Here is a 21,987-nt window from a genome sequence, read left to right on the forward strand (position 1 = left end):
TTACAACTCACGTAAAGAGGTCGGAGCACGGAGTAATGAAATGAAACTGCTTTAGCAAACTGCTTCCAGGATTGCTCTACTCTACATATTAGTAAAGCTTGCTTTATTTTTGTTTCTGCATAATTCATTAGCATTTCAGTAATTCTCACATACATATATAACTTCTGCAAATGCATAGCCTGTCTCCCATGGGCGTAGGCAGAGACAATGGAAACCCAATTGCCATGACTCTTACACACCTCTTTCGCTTCATCAACAGTCTTTACATGCATGCTCGTCGGTTAAGGGTAATTCTCAACCAAGCATAAACCAACCATTAGAAAAAATAGGCAATAATACCATACAAACTACGATACTAGAGTAAAATATTAATTAAAAGCAATTTCCAGCGGTTATATTCAAAGCTAACATAGTTGCCCGGCGTGCAGTTGAACTAACTAACTCGAACAAACCGACAAGTTTAAACCTTTAGTACTTTAACTAGTGACATTACTCACTGCTAACTGCTAGGTTAGAACTGGGAAACTACATAAACTAAATTTATACGTATAGATTATATACAGGTAAGAGGTAAGAGGTAGAAAACGAAACCAAAAACGTAAAAAAATTGTCTGTCTGTCTTCTGTTTTTTGTCTGAAAAACTTGTTTTCGTAAGAAAATAAAAAATACGTTTCTAACGTTTTAAACTAAATTACCAGACGGACATTAAAATAAGAATTAGTCATCCACCCTATCTATTGTACGAATGAAAATGAAAATTGTTGTTGTGTCCATGAAATAGACGTAACAATGGTAACAGAAGCACAAACTTGAAATAATTAATTAATCAAAGGTAATGAAGCAATTAAACACTTTTAAAGGAAAGTATAATTCCTTAATTATACGTTTCGCTGTTATTACACACCTATTAATATCTATACTAGGAAGTTAGTTTTAATTGATGATATTTCATAATGATATTTGATGAAAAACGAATTTAAAACAGCCTTTTGACATTCGAATTCTATTCAAAACCTACAATCCACAATTCGTGAAAAAACATCCTGTGTTTACGAAAATACTGGCCAAAAATAAAATAAAAATATTTGGAAAATAATGAATTAAAGGAAATCGGAAACCATTGTCTAAATCACCATTCATTTTCATTTCTTTTCTCAATTCAAAAAAATCAGGAATCCAAACATGGTGTCCTAAGCGACTTTTCCGAGTCTAAGCTGACATTAAGGAATAACTTAGTCATCGTTACGTGTCCTAAGCACGTGTCTTTCTTTGTGTCCTCGGCTCGTTCGACACGACACACGACCCAAGGTAGCGTGTCCCCAAGATTGGACTATTATCCATTTGAAGACACGGAAATGCGATAAACGACTTGATGATTTTATTACAGGGCTCGTAAACACATTTCTTTTTCATTTGCTACCGGTAATTTACCGCAAGAACAGAAAATGAGATATTATTTTACGATTTTATATTATTGCGAATACAAATAGAAAACAATATATTGCTTGAATAGAACTCAATATAAGTTTGAAGACTGTAAAACTTTAGATAGAAGTATTTGCTAGCTCAAATAAGATACGTCGATGTTCACAAAGCGAGTCGTCTATAGAATTGTGAAGAAGCAAAATGTCAACGTTTGCAAGTCGACCGTTACAAAATACATTTGTTAGAGGACAGTTGCAGTCACTGACATCCACTTTATGTATGGATGCTGTATGAAAGGTCACTTCGAACGCAACACAATGCACATTTCGCAACGCAATACACGTACAGTCTACCACTAAAGTTTATCATTGCACTTACGGAACACCGAATAGAATAATGCTAATTCCAACTTACCTAGATAATGATAAAGTTTATCGGTAGACTGTATCTTATCGAGCCGGGAGCAAGTACCGGTAAATAGCCACTTGTGATCAGATTCATTTCGTTTTCTATCGATAAAATCAGCAATATTTATAAGCCCAGTTTTATTTTTCGTTATTTCTGTTAAAGGAATTTGTGAAAGCTTTCGCTTGGTATAAATTACAGAATAATGGTCGAGAGGCCTTATTAACATTATTTTCACAGTAGGCACATATATTGCTATTTTAATAATAGTGATATATGTACGTAATAACTTCGTAATGGCTGTTTCTAGGTTTAGTAGACAGTGTTTTAACCAAAAATCACGGTTTATTCACGCAAATTAATGGAGTAAAACTCTACTAGTTTCGAGTCACAGAGGGACTCTTCATCATGAGCAGCGTGCACAGACGCGCAGCCTACTGTAGAGTAGTGGAGTTAATTTAGCTCACGATTTTTGACTCACGATAGTTATTATAAAAATATAGTCTTATAACTATCTAATGAGTAAATCCATAAACTACGCCTTAGAACTGGATACACCCATCAAACAGCAATACATATAATTCCTAATCAATCGAATCAGTCACATACTTGGAGCCACGTAATCATCATTGTTCTAACTTGTTTGACACGACTATTATCGACAACATTGTAGGAACAATTCATTGCGAGCCCTACATTGTAGGGCGTGCTAACACATTCATTGTTTCAAAACACGGTGACTAGTCAATGAATACTTAGCTAGCGATAATGTCGACTAGAAACAACTGTCTCGTATGTCAACTGATGACGCACTTCAATACCGTATTGAATTACACGTCCAATTATATTAATTTAAAACTTTAACACGAGTAAAGGTAACCAGTGTTTGTGTTAATACCGTACTTCATTAGAACATTGTGTCCAACTGCGGTAAACATCGTCTTTTTCACAATAACACCGCGTCTATTGTACTTACAGCTGACAATAAGAAAAGTAATGAATTGTTTGTTTGTTCGTTTTAACGTGCACTTTATTTCTTTTATACTGTGACACGAGATATGAGATTGAAACCGCTGACATATACTACATCTTTAAGACTTTGACTGCCAATAGAAAACTGTTGAAGGCAAATCCTCCGCTAACGTCGGTCACCGGTGACCACCACGGCGTTCAATATGTTTAACTATTTCTGTATAATGTAGAGAAAACTTGCACTTATCAGCAATTATCTGATTGCAACTCTGTTAATGAAATGAGCGACAATTGACAATCAAACAAGCCTCGTCAAAAATAATTACATATTATATGGCTACCTAGTTAGGTACAGCACAGGCCATTATGTTTCTTCTTTTATGATTTTCCAAAGGACAAGATTGCTCGCCGTCTCAGCATTCAATAGACCTCCTACAGTCATTCTCTTCCTATCATATTTGTTGACGTCATCGCGTTTTCCTTAAGACCCGCTACGGCAATACTTATTGTACAAGACCCATTGTATGTCCATCCGTCCCGTTATATCTTAGGAAATGTTCTTCAATAACTTTTTTGCGATTTTAATCGACTTCAATAAAAAGGAGGTTCTCAGTTTTACCTGTATGTATGTTTGTGCGTATCTCGCGTTTGGCTGAATCTTATTTCAGCTTTTCTTTAGTGTCGTTTGGCAAATTTTGGTCTTGAATTATTTGTAGTAAGTTCAGGAAAGGTTTAAAAGGTATCAAAAAATATTTCAGGGGCGAAATGCGGTTTTAAAAATAGGTGGTACCCAGTTTACTGGGTCAGCTAGTCATGGTTAAATTTTGCTACACTACAGCAGCAGTTGCACTTTCAAACACAAGACGAAAGAGGAACGTCGCAAGAATAACTTGAACAGCCATCCAAATCAAGCACTCAAATCCAGCAACAGACAGGTTATTGAGAAATAAAAGTCATACATATATAATATGAAATACACATCGTTAATTCTCAGTCCGGAAGTTATCTCGGAGTGTTGAGTCGCTCGACCTTTCGCGAGAATAGGTCGCCTAGCGATGGAACCTAGCCAACAGCCGACGAACAACTGAATATGCTTTGAAGTGGTTACAGGAAAACATTTGTAACGTCTATTTATTGTTAGTTAAGCTCTAAAAATAAAAACTGATGGTTAAAAGTGTCAGAAAGTTCTGCAAAGAGACGAGTAGAAGGAGGGTAGGGACGCCTTTGCCCTGCAGTGGGACGACTATAAATAATAAAAGTGTCTATGGTTTAGATAGTGTCGTTAAAATGTGCTGGTAAAAGCATAGTCGAAATCGTCAGAACGTTTTCTAAAAAGAAACTGTACCCTTAGTACAACTTTAGCCGGCTCGAATTAACCAACCAATCAAAGCACCGAACGCGCCTTCGTTTCGATTACTTTTTAAATGTGAAGCAAACTCATACTAAGGTACCATTCCACAACCCTGAGGATCAACTGTTTAATTTATAAAAAAAAGTGTGTGATTGATATAAACTAAAAACATTGTGTTGGTATAATATTTATACGAAAAATAGAACAGGACCTTTAACCTGTAAGTAATTAAAAAAAGGACTGAAGAACTTGAAACCCTTATTACCTAATATCATATCAAATCATTTCATTTAGGTGTATTTAACTGAAATGTTGGTTTGCTTTACGTTAACTAGCACTAACGTTTTAATTATTCAGTCAATAGATAACTCAACTACCGTTTCTAAACTCGATCACGAAACCAGAGCAAACTTTTATCACAAATTCATTCATAGCATTCACAAGTCGAGTTATTTATGTTATGTTAATGCACAGGCCACCGACTCGATTAAATTATAAGTTAGACTATCAGAAATCTGCCTCAATAAAGTGCAAATTGGATCTAATCGATAAGCAGGCGTTACAATCGATCACAAACCAGATATTTCTATCAGAGTGCAAATTGAATCGTTGCGACAAAACAGGTCTGACGTCATTCCCGAACACAACATTACAAGCTACCATAATCTTCAAATTGTAATTGTTTTTAATCGTTTCTACGATAAACGGTGGGCGATACCACTTAACGTCACATCGCCACGTTATTAGTGGACTCGCCCACTATTTTTATACAAATAAACATCTTATTAACGCCAACCGAAAGTTGACCTCACTGTACGAAGCCCATACTAAGTAATCTGACCTGTATAAGGCAGGCGTAGGCGCATGTACTCATATACCGTGGGTGTCCAAACGTGGCCCCAGAGCCGTGTCATGTCAGCCAAGTATCGTAATCCACAAAAAAGCTTTCGCATTTTCCAATCATAAAAAATTGCTTCACGGACATAATTATTATAATACTACAACCAAAGTGGTCAAAATGTAGGTAGCAGACCTACTGTAGTCACTCCCTGTATTTATATTCAATCTGTAGTTTATAATTAAGACCCGACTTGGTCGGAAACAGAAACTCTTACAGATTGGCTATTAAACTATAAAATTGCTCTGTTACAGAAACACGAATGTTAAAGTGTGTGTTAAATATGATTAGGTATGCAGACACATTCAATAAAGTAAAATTACACCGTGATAGTATCAATTGCGACAAAACTGTAAATGTATTCAGCTACTAATTGAGACTAGAGACGTGGGCGGAGCCTGGTTGAATAGTTGAGTAAATACAACAGCTGATCACCTGCCAAACGTACCCATAGACTATATTTTGATATTTAATTTTAATCCACCAACAGATTTATGCGGCCAGAAATGGATATATTACCATTTAAGTGGCACATAAATTTAAATATAAATCCTAAACGTTTTACTATTAAATAAATAAATGCGGTTAATTTACTTTTAGTCGTTTTATCAACTTTATAGCTGTTACTCGCAATTTTAAAGTTTTGAAACTGAATATGATTGACTGAACGAGATTAATCGATTAAAGGAAAATATGTCAAATAATGATGGATTTGTGTTTCAACGTTTTGACGAGCCATCTGTTACCTATTAATTAAATTAAACCCTTGAATTAATGAATTTAAATTCTCACCCCACTTCGTAAATAATGAGAAGAAAACACCAATTACCTGCAAAAGACAAAATAAATAGTTTAAAATACGCATACTAACACACAGATAACATCATCAAAATTTAAATCGACACATTATATAGTAACTACATTAACATAAAGCTAAATCCACTGCGAAAAAGTTGGTGAACTTCAATAACTTATCATACATTTAATATACATACTTCGACCTCTTAAACTTTTACTGGTATCTACAATGAATAATTCAACATTGTCAAACTTCATGTCGCTACAATAATAATTCTTCAAGATCAAAACACGGTTTTAAGAAATAATTAATTTTAAGAATAGCAACTCAATTCTTTTAATATTCTCTTTAAAAACAGTTGCCCGTGAGTTAAAGAAAAAATGCCAATCATAGTTAAAGTACACATACCATAATAAGTATTCGTTCCAGTAGCAGTGAAATTCTTATTCAATTAAATATAATGTAAAATAAACGAGTATCTAATAAAGCAAACACCCTCGTAAATCAGCCGGTACTTAACACAAAAACGTAAGAAACCAAAATAATTAGTAAAAGAAGTTGATCTCCGACGAACTTTATCTCTGTGAACGGGAGAAGACAACTTTTTAATGGACAAGTTCCACGAAGTTCAGTAGTTAAAGTCTGAACAATTGCCGAAAGCGGTGCTCCGCAACTTTAAACACGGTTGTAAATGAAAAATTGCCTGTGAAACCGTGCTCCCAGTACTTAGCGTTCTTCTTTTAACTTCTAGTTTTAGCGGAAAACTGCTTGAAGCTGTGTCCTTCACCGAAACTTGTGGAAAATAATATGCGTAACTAATGTTCAACGTCGTTTTCTGAACTTAGAAAATGTTATGTAGAATAATTAATTTCATGAGATTATTGCTATTAATGTAAAGAAATAGTATTCTGCCGTTTTCGCAAATGTCATAAAACTGGTACAAGACTCTGTCCTAGGCACAGTACACCGAATTTAGTGATCTGTAGGTAATTTAAATTCAAACTTTTATGTAAATTGTACATGTTAAATCTCGCAGCAATTAGCGCTTGCAGGATGCCCGTGTAATTTATACTTATTGACTTCCTCATAAGACTTAATATACAAGTACATAATATATTGACGAGAAATAATTAATTCGAAGATGTTTTTGCGAAGTGCGGAAATGTTTATAATAACGGATATCCTCACACGATTGACGGGTAGTCGGGTACCTACGATCTCTGTCGGTGATAATGTTCACAATCTTTGGCTAATGGTTAATATTTGCTAAAATAAAACACTTTACTAAATACATGGAGTAAAGAAGTTAGGAGAACTATATCTACAAGCGAAAAGTTTCCAACGCAACTTTTGCTAGATTAGGGGGCGCTGTAATCGCAAATGAGTGTCTGTAATAATAAAAGGTTTATGGTTCCGTTTCTATTTCACAAACTAAGTAAAATGTGAACTATTTTACTGACTCTGTCTACAAATTATAATTAATCATGGTGGAATAATAAGTCAACTGCATGTTCGCACGCTTCAGTCTGTCAACAACTGATTAATTAATTTAGCTGCGGTAGCCCTTTGGCTACGGCAGCGCTGTTTCGGAGGGATTTGGAACTAATATTTGAAATTTCTTATGGCTCACTTTTGCAACGATTATTACAAGATTTAGAGATAAGTCCTCCTTTCTTTTATACTCCATGACCAAATTAAGACAGACGGACATACCGTATGGCCGATATTTTTTTTATGACACAAGCCTGTAGGCACAGACATACAAGAATGTTATCTACAGATGTTTATTTTTTGTTTACAATAAAGCGGCTCATGTGACACTATTAAAACTTATAATTGAGATGACATCACTATTAAATATTTCGCTATAACCTATTTAAAGTTCGTTTGTCCATCTGTATGCCATTCATTGTATTCAGATATTAATTTAATCCTATTATTATATGGTTTCGACATTTGTATGTAATTTGAGTCAGTATTCTTTAGGCGTATAGTTTTTGCGCGTTATCTCTCTAGCGATCTGTTTGGTTACATAGAGTTATAATTCATTTTGATTTTTTTGCTATACGACAGTGACTTTTCATGAGAACGTTTACGGCGGTAGGCTTTGATGACGATATATGTTGCTAGTCTAGACTTTGACAATAGATTAATTAGATATCATAAAAAGTAGTACTCAGTACAATAGGGTAGATGACTAATTTATATTTCAATGTCCGTCTTGTAGATTATTTTAAAATATTAGACACGTATTGTTTATTTTCTTACGGAAACATTATAATTTCGAAGATGTATTGATTTGAAATCGCGAGACGTCACTTCTAGGTATATTTTATAAGTAGAAAGACTTATTTGCTCCCACTTCTAAACTTTGATTCGTTGTAATTAAGTATTGTTATTTTATATGACAAAATAAAAAATACGTGTCTAAATTTTTTTAATTTTTAATTTTCATACCCCGCCATCATTATTATTTAATATACATGTGTTTAATAAATATTTAGTAATGATTTAATATCCTCAAACACTAGTTATATCCAATATGCAAATACATAAGCGATACCAATCAATAACATTCAATCACGTTAAGTTTTTTATATACTTCTGATTTGTCAACTCAAGCATACATAGCGGATATAAGTATAGATTGGCAGAATATGACAAATCACACCTCCTTAATGCCATTGTAATAAGGTCCAAATTTCTAGTTAAAAGTTAAAGTGTATAAAAAAATTGGTGTAATGTATTTAGTTAAAGATTTTGTCGCGCCAATGGTCTGTAAGAAGTTTGTGGTCACAAAATGTTAGTTCAACTTGATATGTATACTGCTTACCCACTTTTTATGTGAATGTTCTCACACTCCAGGATGTAATATGTAATCTATATAACATGTGACTTGGTATAAAATGAAATTATTGTGAGTTATGTTGTTAATTTAATGGTAGTAGTAGTGAGCCTACTGGTAAACACCAATCGCTGTTTTTGAGTATGCAGACATTACTGGGACTGAAGCTGTGGACTACCTACCGGGTTAGTCGCCTCACCCAAGGCGGGAGAAGTCATTGGACGACTCTCCCCCCCCCCCCCAAAGACTACTGGGAATTTCAAAATTCGTTATCCTAACCAGACACCACCAAAAAACCTTTATCATGAGCATCAACCCTTCTAACCACTACAAGACGAGGCGTTTTCTGTAAGACATACTTTGAACTAGATCTTTTTATCTCTCCATAAAAATATCCTTAACAAAAGCAATATCGCGGATATTCTTTTTAATAAAACAGCAGTAACATTGTTACTCTTGTGTAGTACGGAAAATAAGTTAAGTTGCTTACCATCCGGCACACGTAGCCGAGGAAATAGATTACCTAGTGCCTGCACTGCATACGGCATCTAGACTGCAGTACAAGAGCGACAGCTCTTTATACGTACCTAATGCATTATTATTACACGTCTCTGGGTTATTAAAATGCTGTATTATACGAAAAAAGGGAGAGAATATTCCTTTGATAGGTTTTTTTTTTTAAATACGCTAGTTTCAATTTTATTTTTATGGGAGTTTCGTAATTTTCTTGAAAAATGTAGGAATTGTGAAAGGAATAAAAAGGTTTCACATTAGATCGTATCAGAGATTTTACGCCATATGAAAATCTAATAATTTTACTAATAAGTACTATGAGAAAAAGCACGAATAACTTTCCTCTACTGAATAGTTTAACCAATATTGACTGTTCACTCCTCTCTTAGAGCGTTTCCCAACAAAATATCATATTTAATACACAAATAAGGCAAGTCCAACACTTCGCACGTACTCGTAGACGTTGCTCGAAATTTTCAATACCTACTCTCGAGCCCATTTATGTGGCTACAAAACCCCGAAAACCGCGATAACACCCGAACAGGCGCGGTAATAAGTCGGAACGTGTCGTGAATGCCTTACGGCGTGGCGCAACTCCCGGCACTCCGGTCCGCCCACACCACACGTTACACCAATACCTCTTTAAAATACTTCAAATCGCCCTTATTAGTACCAGGCAATGTCGGGTAATAGTGACAAATTCGACAGATAAAACGAATGTATCTTGAATATTAATTCCTCTAATGAAAATTCCTTCCTATACCGCGTAATAGGCTCCGATCGAGCTGACATTTCGTCGGCTTGTGTAATGGTCATTTCGATGACGATAATTTTAATTGTAGACGACTTTTTATTCCGTGTTCGTATCGCTATACCCCGTTACAGTCGTTCCGAATAATTACTGCACTTAACGAAATTTTAATTATTATGATAATAGGTTGGGAACACGGCTCGGTGTGAAAATTGCTTTAGGGATTGATGTCGTAAAACCATTTTAATTCAGTTTCTAATTCTAATCAATTTACCTTTTACGTTGGGTGCTCATTCATCATTCATGATCATTTAACTGCGGTGGTTTGTTAATAAAAAGTGCAGTCAAACATGGGTGTTTAACAGGTATGTGAGTACATTTGTAGTGTGGAGCGGACGGCCACGATCGGACCAAATACGTCAAAATCAACGCGTGTCAATTTTATAAATGAACTGTGTCGCCTTTGATCGGCCGCGGCGCGTCCCGGCCTGCAGCGCACCGTGGGACAGGCGGGCACGTCAGCTCGCGTCCCACTTACTGCCGCACTGGCCACGGTGGTACTACCACGTACATTCGGGACAAGTGTAGCTGTCTCGGTAAAATAGCCTCTTATGGCCACCGTAGGCGGCACAAACGTGGGTAATTGTGCTTGTGAACTTTGATCCAACTTATGGTCGGTAGTTGACGTCTATGGAAGCGAAACGGGTTCTGTTATGTCACTGCTGATTGCCAATCAGATACGTTTTTTGTTATGTTCCTTCTAGAACAACTACGAGTTTAAATCATGTAAAAAATCTGCCCTAAAAACATTTCACGGTAGGTGCTTAATAAATCAAATACATGAAATTCTTGTACTAAAATCGGCTACTTACATTCTAATCCGCGGATTTACATAAACCGACAAGTAGTGGTGTAGCAGTAAAGTCAGACTAGTCACGAAACGCCTGGTAGTGGCCGCTGCGACCTTCGCGCGCGCTGATTGATATTGATAGGATAAGCGGCCCCCGCCTCGGCCGGCCCGGATCAACCGCACTGACGTACAAGATTGATACAGTGACCCCACGTTTCCTTGGACCCCCGCTAAGCAAATATTGCAATCCATTCAATTACGAAATGCCTCAAATTCCTGTCTGGCGCGTCTACTGAATAAATCTGCCAAGGAACTGTCGGACTAATGGTCTAATTTGTCATTGTTGACGGGTATGGTGCTGAATAAATGTCGTAGAGACTATACAAACACTACTACATAGCATGATAGCAATAATCTTTCTGAAACTCGTCGCTAGTTGGACAAATTTGCAAGTCTTAGGTACAACGTACAACCATTATAGAATGGAAAATGGAAACTACATGAATAACAAATTCGGGAAACATTGCTTAAAGATCTATATGTAAAAATCAATTCGTGTTCGTTACTCTCACTAAAACTCGAGATCAGCTGGACAGATTTAGCAAATTTTAGTCTATAATTATTTGTAGAAGTCCAGGAAAGGTTAAAAAAGGTGAGAAAAAAATGTTTGAGGCGAAGTTTGCTGGGTCAGATAGTTTTCACACTTTAGAGATCGTCTAATACGTCTCACATAATGTAAAAACCTAAGTACAAAATCAATCACAGAAAAGTTAATTATAAAGTAAATAAATCAACACCAACTCAACCTTTTGACGAACAAAGTAAACTCAATCAATGTCCATGCTTTGTAACATGAGTGCGACGCTGAATATATGGGCTGAAACACTGAAATTCAGGGGAAGTTCAATCAATCTCATTTAAAGCCAACCTTCGAGGTACATCTATAATGGATGTCGGATCGAACAAAATTGCCGAGGTTACGTAAACCTGAACACTGCTGTCTAATGTCTGTATATGCTTTAGTATATTATGTATATGTTCGGTTAGGTATATGGTGCAGTTCATGTAGGCATGACTTTAATTTCATATGTGCAATAATAGACTTTGCAATTTTTGTTAAACATATTTCCAGACTCCGTACTAATGCTGAAATTTTGACTATGGAACGATTATACGGCTATGCGTAGTTAGTATTGGTTCGAAATTATATTCAAGTTCAATAACTTGGAATTGTGGAAACTAAAAACCGTATCGTTTACAAAAATAAAATTCGAAAAACATACAAAATATCAGCAAATATTGTAACATACAACCACGACTACCTCCAATCAGTGTTGCCAGTATAAAATAAATAAGACGTGGGACACAACGGCGGGCGTGTTTGTGTTACGGCACCCGTCGCTCTGGGCGACATCTGTCGGCAGACAGAGGACTCATTAGCATTGTTCCCGAGGCTTGTAACACTACACCAGTCGCCGACGACAATTCAGTTTCCATGACAACCAACCATTGCGACGTCTGAGAGCACAGCTAACAAAACTCGGCTGCATTAGATTATTGAGCGGAAATGTCAGCTCTATTGCAGTTTTTCGAGGGCTACTATACAGAGATAGAAAACGAAATTTATGATAATAATTATAATTTATGTTTCTGGATAAATATCCTACAGGTATACATAAATTATGACCTGTAATCAATTTTGTTTACAACAATTGCATGTAATAAGCAAGTACTTTAGATAAACGCAGATAATGACTTGTTACTCAAACGTATTTATTTGTACGAGATAAACGTCTGTTTCATTAACATAAAGTATGCGGACTATGTTTATAATCTTCATATTTTACGAGGCAGTACTGCAAGTTTACTGGCGCAATATGCTCGATACGGTAAATATCCGCAGTGGCTTACTTTGCTAATATTGAAACTGTCGTAGTTAAACACAAAATTCATTCTCCATTTTACAGAACCGATAAAAAGTCCGGCGGGAGCGTGTGTACATGGCTTTATAGTTGGATCGTTACGGTTACAGCGGTGAAGCGAAACTTTTATAGAGCACCGAATAAGAGCAAAAACTTGTGAATGCTACCGCCTCGGCATACCGAAAAATGACATGTCAAGCGATAGGGGTGTCCGACGAACACTTTGAAACGGCGAACGAACCACTTCGAACTTAATACTGCGCAGAAATAAAACGAAAGCAAAACCCGGCACGATATTTCAAAATAAATGTGAGACCAACCTTAAAAATCGTTATTAACGTTGAATAATTTACGAATACGAACACTATTGAATTCGAGCCAAATGGATTTAAATTATTCGATTAGTTGGCAGTTTTAATCGAGTCCACATTACGCAGCACTCGCTCATTGGTTTGATGAATATGCTATATAGAACGTCGTGATACCACACGCATTACAACGTGCCTTCTGAATGGAACGTCACCAGCGGAGGAAGTTCGTAGCCCTTGCAACGTGACGAAACTGGAACACTCGGAGAATACATTAGCGTACAGCTGGGGAGCTCGCCCTTCTCACAAATATTTGTTAAACTCCCTAAGGTCAAGGTGAAGGAGAAGTAGGCCGCGCCACGCCGTGGGATACAGCCCATAAATCCGGCCCGCGCTGCTGTTGTCACTTCAGAGCTCAGTCGTAAAAACTTCGACGTATATGGAATTTATTTCAACTATCCTCATAAATATATATTAGACCGCAGTAGAACTCTTCCTCACATATCAATTACCATAAATTCCGAGAATTATGCAGCGAGTCGTAAGTGCAAATCGAATGTTTCCAAATAGGGCAGTCGCTGCGTCGCTGCGCACTCGCGTAAGTAATGTGCATTCAAGCCGCATTTCGTCCGGCGCACGCTGGCCGCGCATTACTTAACGCGCATTTTGTATAAATAACTCCCCTTTTACATCGTTAACTGGGACACACTTGCAAATTGCTGCTAAAATCAAATCTTCTAACTAAATATTCCACAAATGCAAACCATATCTCTGTGAGCTCAATTTGATTTCCCGCGAGACCGCCGCGTTTTCTCTATTACGTCCACTTTATCAAATATGTAAAAGAAAATATTGCAATACTAGGGATACAGCAGACAGGATTTTATTGCTTCAAGAGGAGCAAGAAAAGTGAGAAAATTTCAGATCGCAGACGTAAAATTGAAATAGTTGTGTAAGAATTTATATTGGAGCAATGTAGTGTAGGACTGGAGGATCGCTGACTCAACATCCACGATGCCGAAAAATCGAACAAAAGAGAGCATGAATCGATATCGCTTCCCGTCGGGAAGTGAATCGGAACGAAGTATTCGAGTTATCGCAATATTATATCGAGTGACAATTCGATCGCGAAGTGGCTTGTCACGCACTGATTTACAAGCTATGTGACCTGTCGTGCTCCATTATGTATGTGCGTATGTCATACCATGTACCTAGCATATGTAGTACATACAATACATGTAGGGGAAGGTTGTAGCCTCGCGTATACAGATATGAACTTGTCAGAAGATTGCTTTTCAATTCAATTTATTGGAAAACAAAATGTGATAAATTGAACAAGAAATAACAATTTGTGAAGAGATTAAACTCTTTATAAATTATTTTCCTTCTATTTTGCGCACATCACCTCAACTTTTATGTTACTGCTATATAATATTCGCACATTTCACGTGTGGTTTTCCTTCGCTGCGACGCGGCCGAGGCCGGATCTTCTAAATATAAGTATGTATATAAAATATATTACACGTCGAACGGACGGAGTAGGTACCTACTGCCTACATAAGACGGTACAACACGGGACAACACCAATACACCCTAAACAAACCTTTCAAGGCTAAGTGAAATGGAATAAGGAGAAAATTTTACGATAATATTATTATCAAAGGATCTCTTCATAGATTTTCAGTGAATTTCTCTTTACTTGTAGCCTGTAGTGGAAATAAGATTTTGTAAATGTTCGCTCAACAATTTTTGTTCATAAGAACACGGTTTTTATAAATATGTACAATACACATACAGGATACATATTTTTTTTACTGGTAGTGTCTATTATAATCTTATATAATGTCAACATTCTATCAAAAATGAAATCCGTTAAAATATAAATAGTCGGAAACATATCAAGAGTTTGCATCTAAAATGATGTCTGCATATTAGTTCAGTATGCGGCGTAAATTGGTGCAGGGTGGAGCCAGCAAACACGGAGAACTTCTCACAAGTTGCTGTGGAGTACATTTAATTAATTAATTAATAAGGCACGAGTACATACGTGTACCAAGTTCTCGGGACCGCACCAAATTTCGATGTCCCCTTTTCGGTACGTTGGAGATATGATACAACTAATTTGGAATGGAACGAACTTACTTTGAAAGTTAAATAAACTAATTATAACGTAGTATATCTTTCATTAATTATTCATGTATTCACATATAACTTGGGAATCTGCTAATATTTGCTAATAAAATAAAGTGATAAGCGTAACTTTAGACAAATTTGTTAAATCATATTGAAGCTAAACCTTTTTAAACCCGAAAGATGGGTAACGTTTTCTTCTTAAAACAAAGATGAGATTGAATAATCGATCAAAGATTTGAATAACAAACACTGAATCCATCTCAAGATATCTGGAAGCAATCAGATGACTCTGTCAGCAGCGATTTGCCATCGAGATATGACGGAGCGCGCAGTCAGCCACTCAATTTATCGCTTGATTAGATTAATTTAATCCATGACACTGAAATGGCCCTCTTCCTGTACCATCGGAACTTGCCATCATACCTCGTTAAAGATAAGAATTCAACCGAAAACCGACGGGTCCCACTTGAATAGACGGACGGAATGGGCCCCGGGATTCGCACCCGTGAGAACGTTATTGAAATTCATTTTTCGTTTAAGATAACCCGGTTACGCGAACCGTGCGCGCGACCCAAACACGACATGTTTGAGGACCTTTATCTCAGCTCTTTAGCATTCCATAAAGGTGTGAGCAAAGTCTTGTATTATCTTCCAAAACTTCTAAATTGAACGTGACGTTATTATCCCAAATAAAATACGAGAGCGTTTTCTTAATTAAGATGTTATCACTTGGACCGTAAGACGTTACAGCTGTGAGATAATAGTGATCTCTTAAGTTACACGTAATTGCTATTCGTTACTTCTGTTTCAACAATGGCACTTACACAATGAAGGTTTCTTTTTAGACTTTGTGCTTTATTTAACTTTCAATGGAGCGTAGTTAACAATATGCAGTTATTCTGTCATATTTTTACAGAAAATGAGACAGACAGGTAAAGAGATTACTTTAACAAATAGCTTCACAAGACAATGTAAATACAAGGACCTATGTGCTAAGTAACAAGTTGTGAAATAAGGAGATTATGAGGAGTAGTGTTGATATTGATTTAGCAAGTTTACTAACACTTTGATCGGAATTGGAGCGGACACAAATACGAGCGGATTCACGCTTTACTGTTTATTACTAACGGGATGAATGAAATCCACAGTTATTATGCTAATATTGCGAAATATAGAAATAGCCACGTGCCAATATATTCCACGTATCGAAGCTGTAAGTAGTTTCCAAAATGTATTTTCGTTTTCGTTCAACGATAGAAGAAAAATAAGAGATTCTTATGATATAAATTCGAATTGAAACTATTTTCAAGTATTGAAAAATGTGGCATTTTTGTTATTACCATTTTTCTGAATTGAATTCGATGCACAGAGAAAGGTTATATTTTCATGATATTCATGTAAAATTCAGTCGATGGCACCTAAGTGACTTTTACCTGGAGCTTTGGATCGGAACGCAACTAAAGTCAATTACCGTTTGGCCAAATAGCTGCTCTTTGGAATTGCATTAACTGTGTTGTTGACGATGTTTTTTACACATGATGAAGTACTTTTAGAAAATTTCACTGTGAAAGCAAAATTAGCAAATTATCTATAGTTCTTCATAATTTTTAATTAGTAGAGAGTATAGTGCACAGTGGAACAGGTGGTCGGTAGTGGCGGGTCGGTCAGATTGTGTGGTGACCCGAACGCTATCGGTTTCACATACACCCGCTCCGGGGCTTCCCAGCTCCGATTACTTCGACCACAATGACTCACGGGGTTAAATTCAACGACTGGTCGATATAAATTAACCCTTACTATCGATAATGTCCGAAACCGAACCCGCACAGGTCGGTTGGGGGGGAATATTCGTGTGTTTATGTATGTATATGTATGTATACCTCTATCCTTTTACTTATACAATATATTGTATAAGTAAAAGGATAGAGGTACACTTGTTAATGAATCTATTACCAGTTATAAGTCTCAGGGCAAGTGGGGTATAACTCACTGATCGTAGGTCAATAATATTATGCCCTACAAAAACCCTAGATTCAGTATCTTGGTACGACCAGCCCTGTAACAAACGAGATAGTAACCTGTGCTGAATATGAAATTACCTAATTAAAATTGAAGTGATCACTTATTCAGATAAAAGCTAAGGTATGCAGACCAAGCTCGCGCAAATATTTCTGTCGGCGTCACAACAAAACATGTTTGTCTGGCAACAAGAACAAATTAACCTTTATTTAATCTAACATCAGACTGGCGGGTACATACCTATGAGAGCGTATGTCCGTTCTGAACCCTGCCGATAACCCTCGCGTACCGTTCTCAGATACAAACGTCCCAGAGAGGACCATGCGGAATAATTAGCACGCTGCCTTATCGCCATTTAATTAATTCTACTCGGACCACTCGATCGATGTGAACCCGGACAACTGTACCGAATTCAATAATCCCAAATCGTCCGACCACAGTTCACTGATCGGATTACATTTAATTACTTCATCTAAAACATTGTTTTGATATTTAAACACTCAGACAGTAATAAAGATTATACAATAATTGCGGATGAACAAAATATTCTCCATATTTATGTTAAGCACTTGCCATTCATTCAGACAGTTGTCCAATAAAAAAGCTGTTAACGTTTTAATTGCTCGTAATCACGCTATTAACTAAGCAAGTTCTTTTTAAATGATCTCTGTAAATATTATAACACGTTCGTTATACACGGGATAAAATATATTTGAAGAGCCCCATGAATAACAATGTGACCTCCCCCTTAATATAAATGGATATTAGACGCAACTTCCGCTGTACTCCCAGGTTATTTAACGTGTTCCTTCGATATATTCCGGTTAATGACTGTTATGATGCGGATACGTCTCGCTCCAGAAGCGAATTCTGCGAAGACAAAGGGGAACAAGTGTTCCAAAGATAGCAGACAATGGCCGGGTGCCACCCTTGTTGATAATAACACTTTTTAGTTCACAAAAGTTTGTCAAAACGTATAAACAAAAGTGAGGCTGCACCTCGCGGCTGTGGGTGTACCTGCGCGCAGGTAATGGCGGCGCCCACAATGGCATTCCGAGCATCCGAAATGAATCAAAATTCGGCGCAACAGCGATGACTAACGCCTCGGACCCTTCTGATAAATTACAATAATAATGCCCACCTCTATTGTTGTTATTGGGGATGATTTCATTAGGATGCGCCCGCGCACCTGCCCCACCACCCTGGGCAGCGATCCTAAACGTTACCGTTAACTGTCAAACATATGATTAGTGTTGCTAGTTAATTGGGTACAAAACTACCATCCGTGACTTGAAATTCCAAGTGTGATAGTGCCGGCAGCGGCAGCGGCAGCGGGGTCGCGCGGGGCAGCGCCACGGAATTAACAAGTGTATCCCTAAATGTCATTTATGGACAGGTCAGACGTGTTTATTGGAGTGAGCCAACAAGTCGTCCCCACTAAAACGACTGGTTTCATTATTTGTACGCAGCGGCGACCTCCCGCGCCGACGGGAACAATGAAAGTGAGAGAGGGCAGGAATGCAGGCGGGGGTGAGGGCAGGTGCGGGGCGCGGGGGCGCAGGTTCCCGGTTCCCAGGCGAGGAATGCCAGCACGAGCAACAAAGCCTACCCGCCGCCATTCACCCCGCGCCCGCCCCGCGCCGCTAGCGGTTCGTCCCAGACACGTAATTTTTCGTGACTTTCCCTTAAGTAGCTTTTACGATGCCGTGAATCGGTACTCGATACGTTCGATATTCAAAAATCGTCGCATGCCCCCGTTCGTTAGCCCGCAAAAGGTAAATTCGCTTTATTTTTACCGACGTGATGGGCTAATAAATTGTGTACGAGTTGGCGAGCGCACTCCGGGGAATTCATTATGAATCGCCGTCGCGTTGGGTTATGCGACTCTATGTAATGTAGCGCAAAAATAATGTACATACTGTGTGATTATAATAAGTGTTATTGTTCCATTCATACCGGCCAGTCGAGGTTCAGGGTCGGGTGTCGAATGGCGAACAGCTGACTCTTAATTATCGCTATTTAAATAATACACTTTCCTACAGCCGTAACTGTAACAGTAGGCTCACTTGACCACATTGTCGTAAATTTTAAACAATAGGTGTCAATTTACATAGAGCTGGAGTTACATTAATTGGCACATTTTTTAGAATTAATTTACATATTTTTATGAATTCTAGGTATGATTTGTAAGCTTTGTAAGTATCTAATAAAATAAATGCCATTAAATAGGAGAGAAAAAATATAGTATCATTTCAAATGTAAATAATATTAATAGTTGCAGACAATTTAAGATGTTTATCAGTAGATAGGTACTACAGTGTGAACACCTGATTTTCCCGATTTTTGGCGATTGGGTGAATCCCCAATTCCTTTCCTCATCCTTGGAATAACAAGCACGATCTTACAATATTACGTTATAAAAACTCCGATCCGTTGATAACAAATGTTTGCCTCAATATTATGGTCCAAACATTGAAAAATGTCACAAACAAGAAGACTGATGTTGACTTTTACGAGTCAAAGGACGGTAACGATATTTTTATCGGGAACCACAGATAAACGAGCAGGTGGAATACAGCCTTTTTATTTGAAAACTTTTTACTTAATTTGGCTATCGCGTCGATGTTGCCACTTATTTAACTGAATGATTCATGTCAATCATTAACCGTCTGTCTGTCTGGGAATGTTTTATGTACGTATAGACAGTATATGTTGTTATCTTGCGTTATGTAAATACATTCTAATAGACACCGGTTGCTAAGGGTCCGTGTGATTAGGTAAATAATCAATTGGTTTTTGTTTGTAGGACGTATCGAAATCAAGTAGAAGTTAACATTGGAGGAATACGAAAGTACTAATTAACAATTTCCACTTCTCATCATGATCGAGACAATCATTCTAATCTATGTCATCATCAACAGTTAGTCTACTGTTGGACTATGAGGAGTTTTGTCATAATCTCCACGTTTAGCAAACTGATCGGAGGGGTTCAAAAGATCCAGGTTCACTAGAGAGCACGTGTTAAATGTATACCTACGTCTAGCTTAGTTAGCTCCGAGAAAACTCGTAAAAAGATTGGGATTACTAACAAAATAATGTGTATTCTACGATAACCACAAAACTCTTTGGTCTTTTTAATTGTACTCCAATAACACTTTAAATCCCTACAGTGATTAGAGCAATCTCTTATTGACTACCACAATGCATGTCTAAGGGTGACACGCTAGATCAGCTGAGCGGCGCGTGCGACGGTCACCCGACCGTCCAGACAGTATTGATGTCATCTGTTGATATTTGAGATGGTAAGCACATTCACTGTCTAATCCGTTACTAAGTGATCCTCTATGATACTGGAGAGTAGCTATTAAAATCAGCATCTTAAAGTACTGTTAAGTGACACCTAACAGTATAAGAAAGGGGTTAATATAGGTTCTCCCTGAAATTAACTCTTAATTAAGAGATAGTTTAGGGATGGTGGGTGAAAAGCTATTAATGTGATAAAATCTTTCAATGAGTTTTTTTTTATACCACGACGGTGGCAAGGAAGCACACGGCCCACCTGATGTTTGCCACCCTGACAAAGTACCAATGTGACATTTTCCGAGTTATAATGCACTTTCTAAGATTATTTAGTCATCACTGACTATCGGTGAAGGAAAACATAGGAGGAAACCTGGGTTTATAATTTCTAACTACAAGTTTGAAATCGCCATTACCAACCCGCATTAAACAAGCGTGGTGATTAATGCTCAAACCTTCTCCATGTTAGAAGGCTTTGGTCAACAGTGGCCACGTATAGGCTGTTGATAATGTATGTTTGTACCTATAACAATTGGTCATCTTTCTTTATCGACCTTCTATACCCTAATAGGTACTTATGGTAGCAAAAAAGCTGGAAGCTAAATTGTAAACGTAGACCAAGTTAGGTCAAGAAACTTAATTTTCCGCTTAAACGGATTCTGTACGAATCGAATCAAATCCCTAAATCGACGAGGCAGACAACATTCAATTAGGTCTCCTTATAACCGCGTGTGTTAGCACTAAATTGATATATTGAAAGATAGATTAAGATTTTAAACTGTCTATCGACATAATACTAGAGTCTTTTATAATAAAAAAAACACCATCATCAGCATATGGCAGTCCATTGGACTATGAGTCTCCTCTACAAAAAACAGTTTACAATAATCACCACGGTTGGTCGGTTGGTGAAAACGAACAGCGAAAAAATACCAACAACTAATTAAAACAAGGGGCTTAACTAACCCTAAAACGCAGGTTGTAAACCGTAAGTTAAACGCGAAAGCCTGTATTTAAGATAATCACTCCTGGAATAAGTACACGGGCTTAACAACGAGACTATATTTCAAAGAAAATAACAGTTGCAAACACCATTTATTCCCATTTACTGGTAGACTTTAGAATTAAAGTACCACGCAGTAGCAATAGCTCAACGCATGGTACTTAAAGTACCAGCTTAAATAAGTAAGAAATGTTTAGGATAGACTCCTGGATATGATTAGAATACCAGTCGACATGAAAATAACGGAATATGTAGAAGACAGAATGGCAATAGGTAATCATGGAGGAAAGAGCTTTGGAGCAAAAGAGAGGGATGAAACTGGATTTTCCGTTGCTTGCAAAACGCAGGCAAACGACTCCACAGGGAGCCGTAGTCTAACACTGGAGGGCCATGTATAACACATAGCGTGCACTGTGCATGTCATTGCATACAATATATAACGCACATTGTGCATATCAACTGCATATAGTCACACGCCGCGCCGACCTCAGTG

At 37.3% G+C, this 21,987-nt stretch overlaps 1 protein-coding gene across 1 annotated transcript in view; it reads right to left on the reverse strand.

Moving 5' to 3' along the window:
- LOC118262453 (division abnormally delayed protein) overlaps positions 1 to 21,987 on the reverse strand; it is a 99,563-nt gene that overhangs the window by 77,001 nt on the left and 575 nt on the right. The gene's annotated exons all lie outside the window — the stretch shown is intronic.

Source organism: Spodoptera frugiperda, chromosome 12, assembly GCF_023101765.2.
Source record: "Spodoptera frugiperda isolate SF20-4 chromosome 12, AGI-APGP_CSIRO_Sfru_2.0, whole genome shotgun sequence".
Lineage (NCBI taxonomy): Eukaryota > Metazoa > Arthropoda > Insecta > Lepidoptera > Noctuidae > Spodoptera > Spodoptera frugiperda.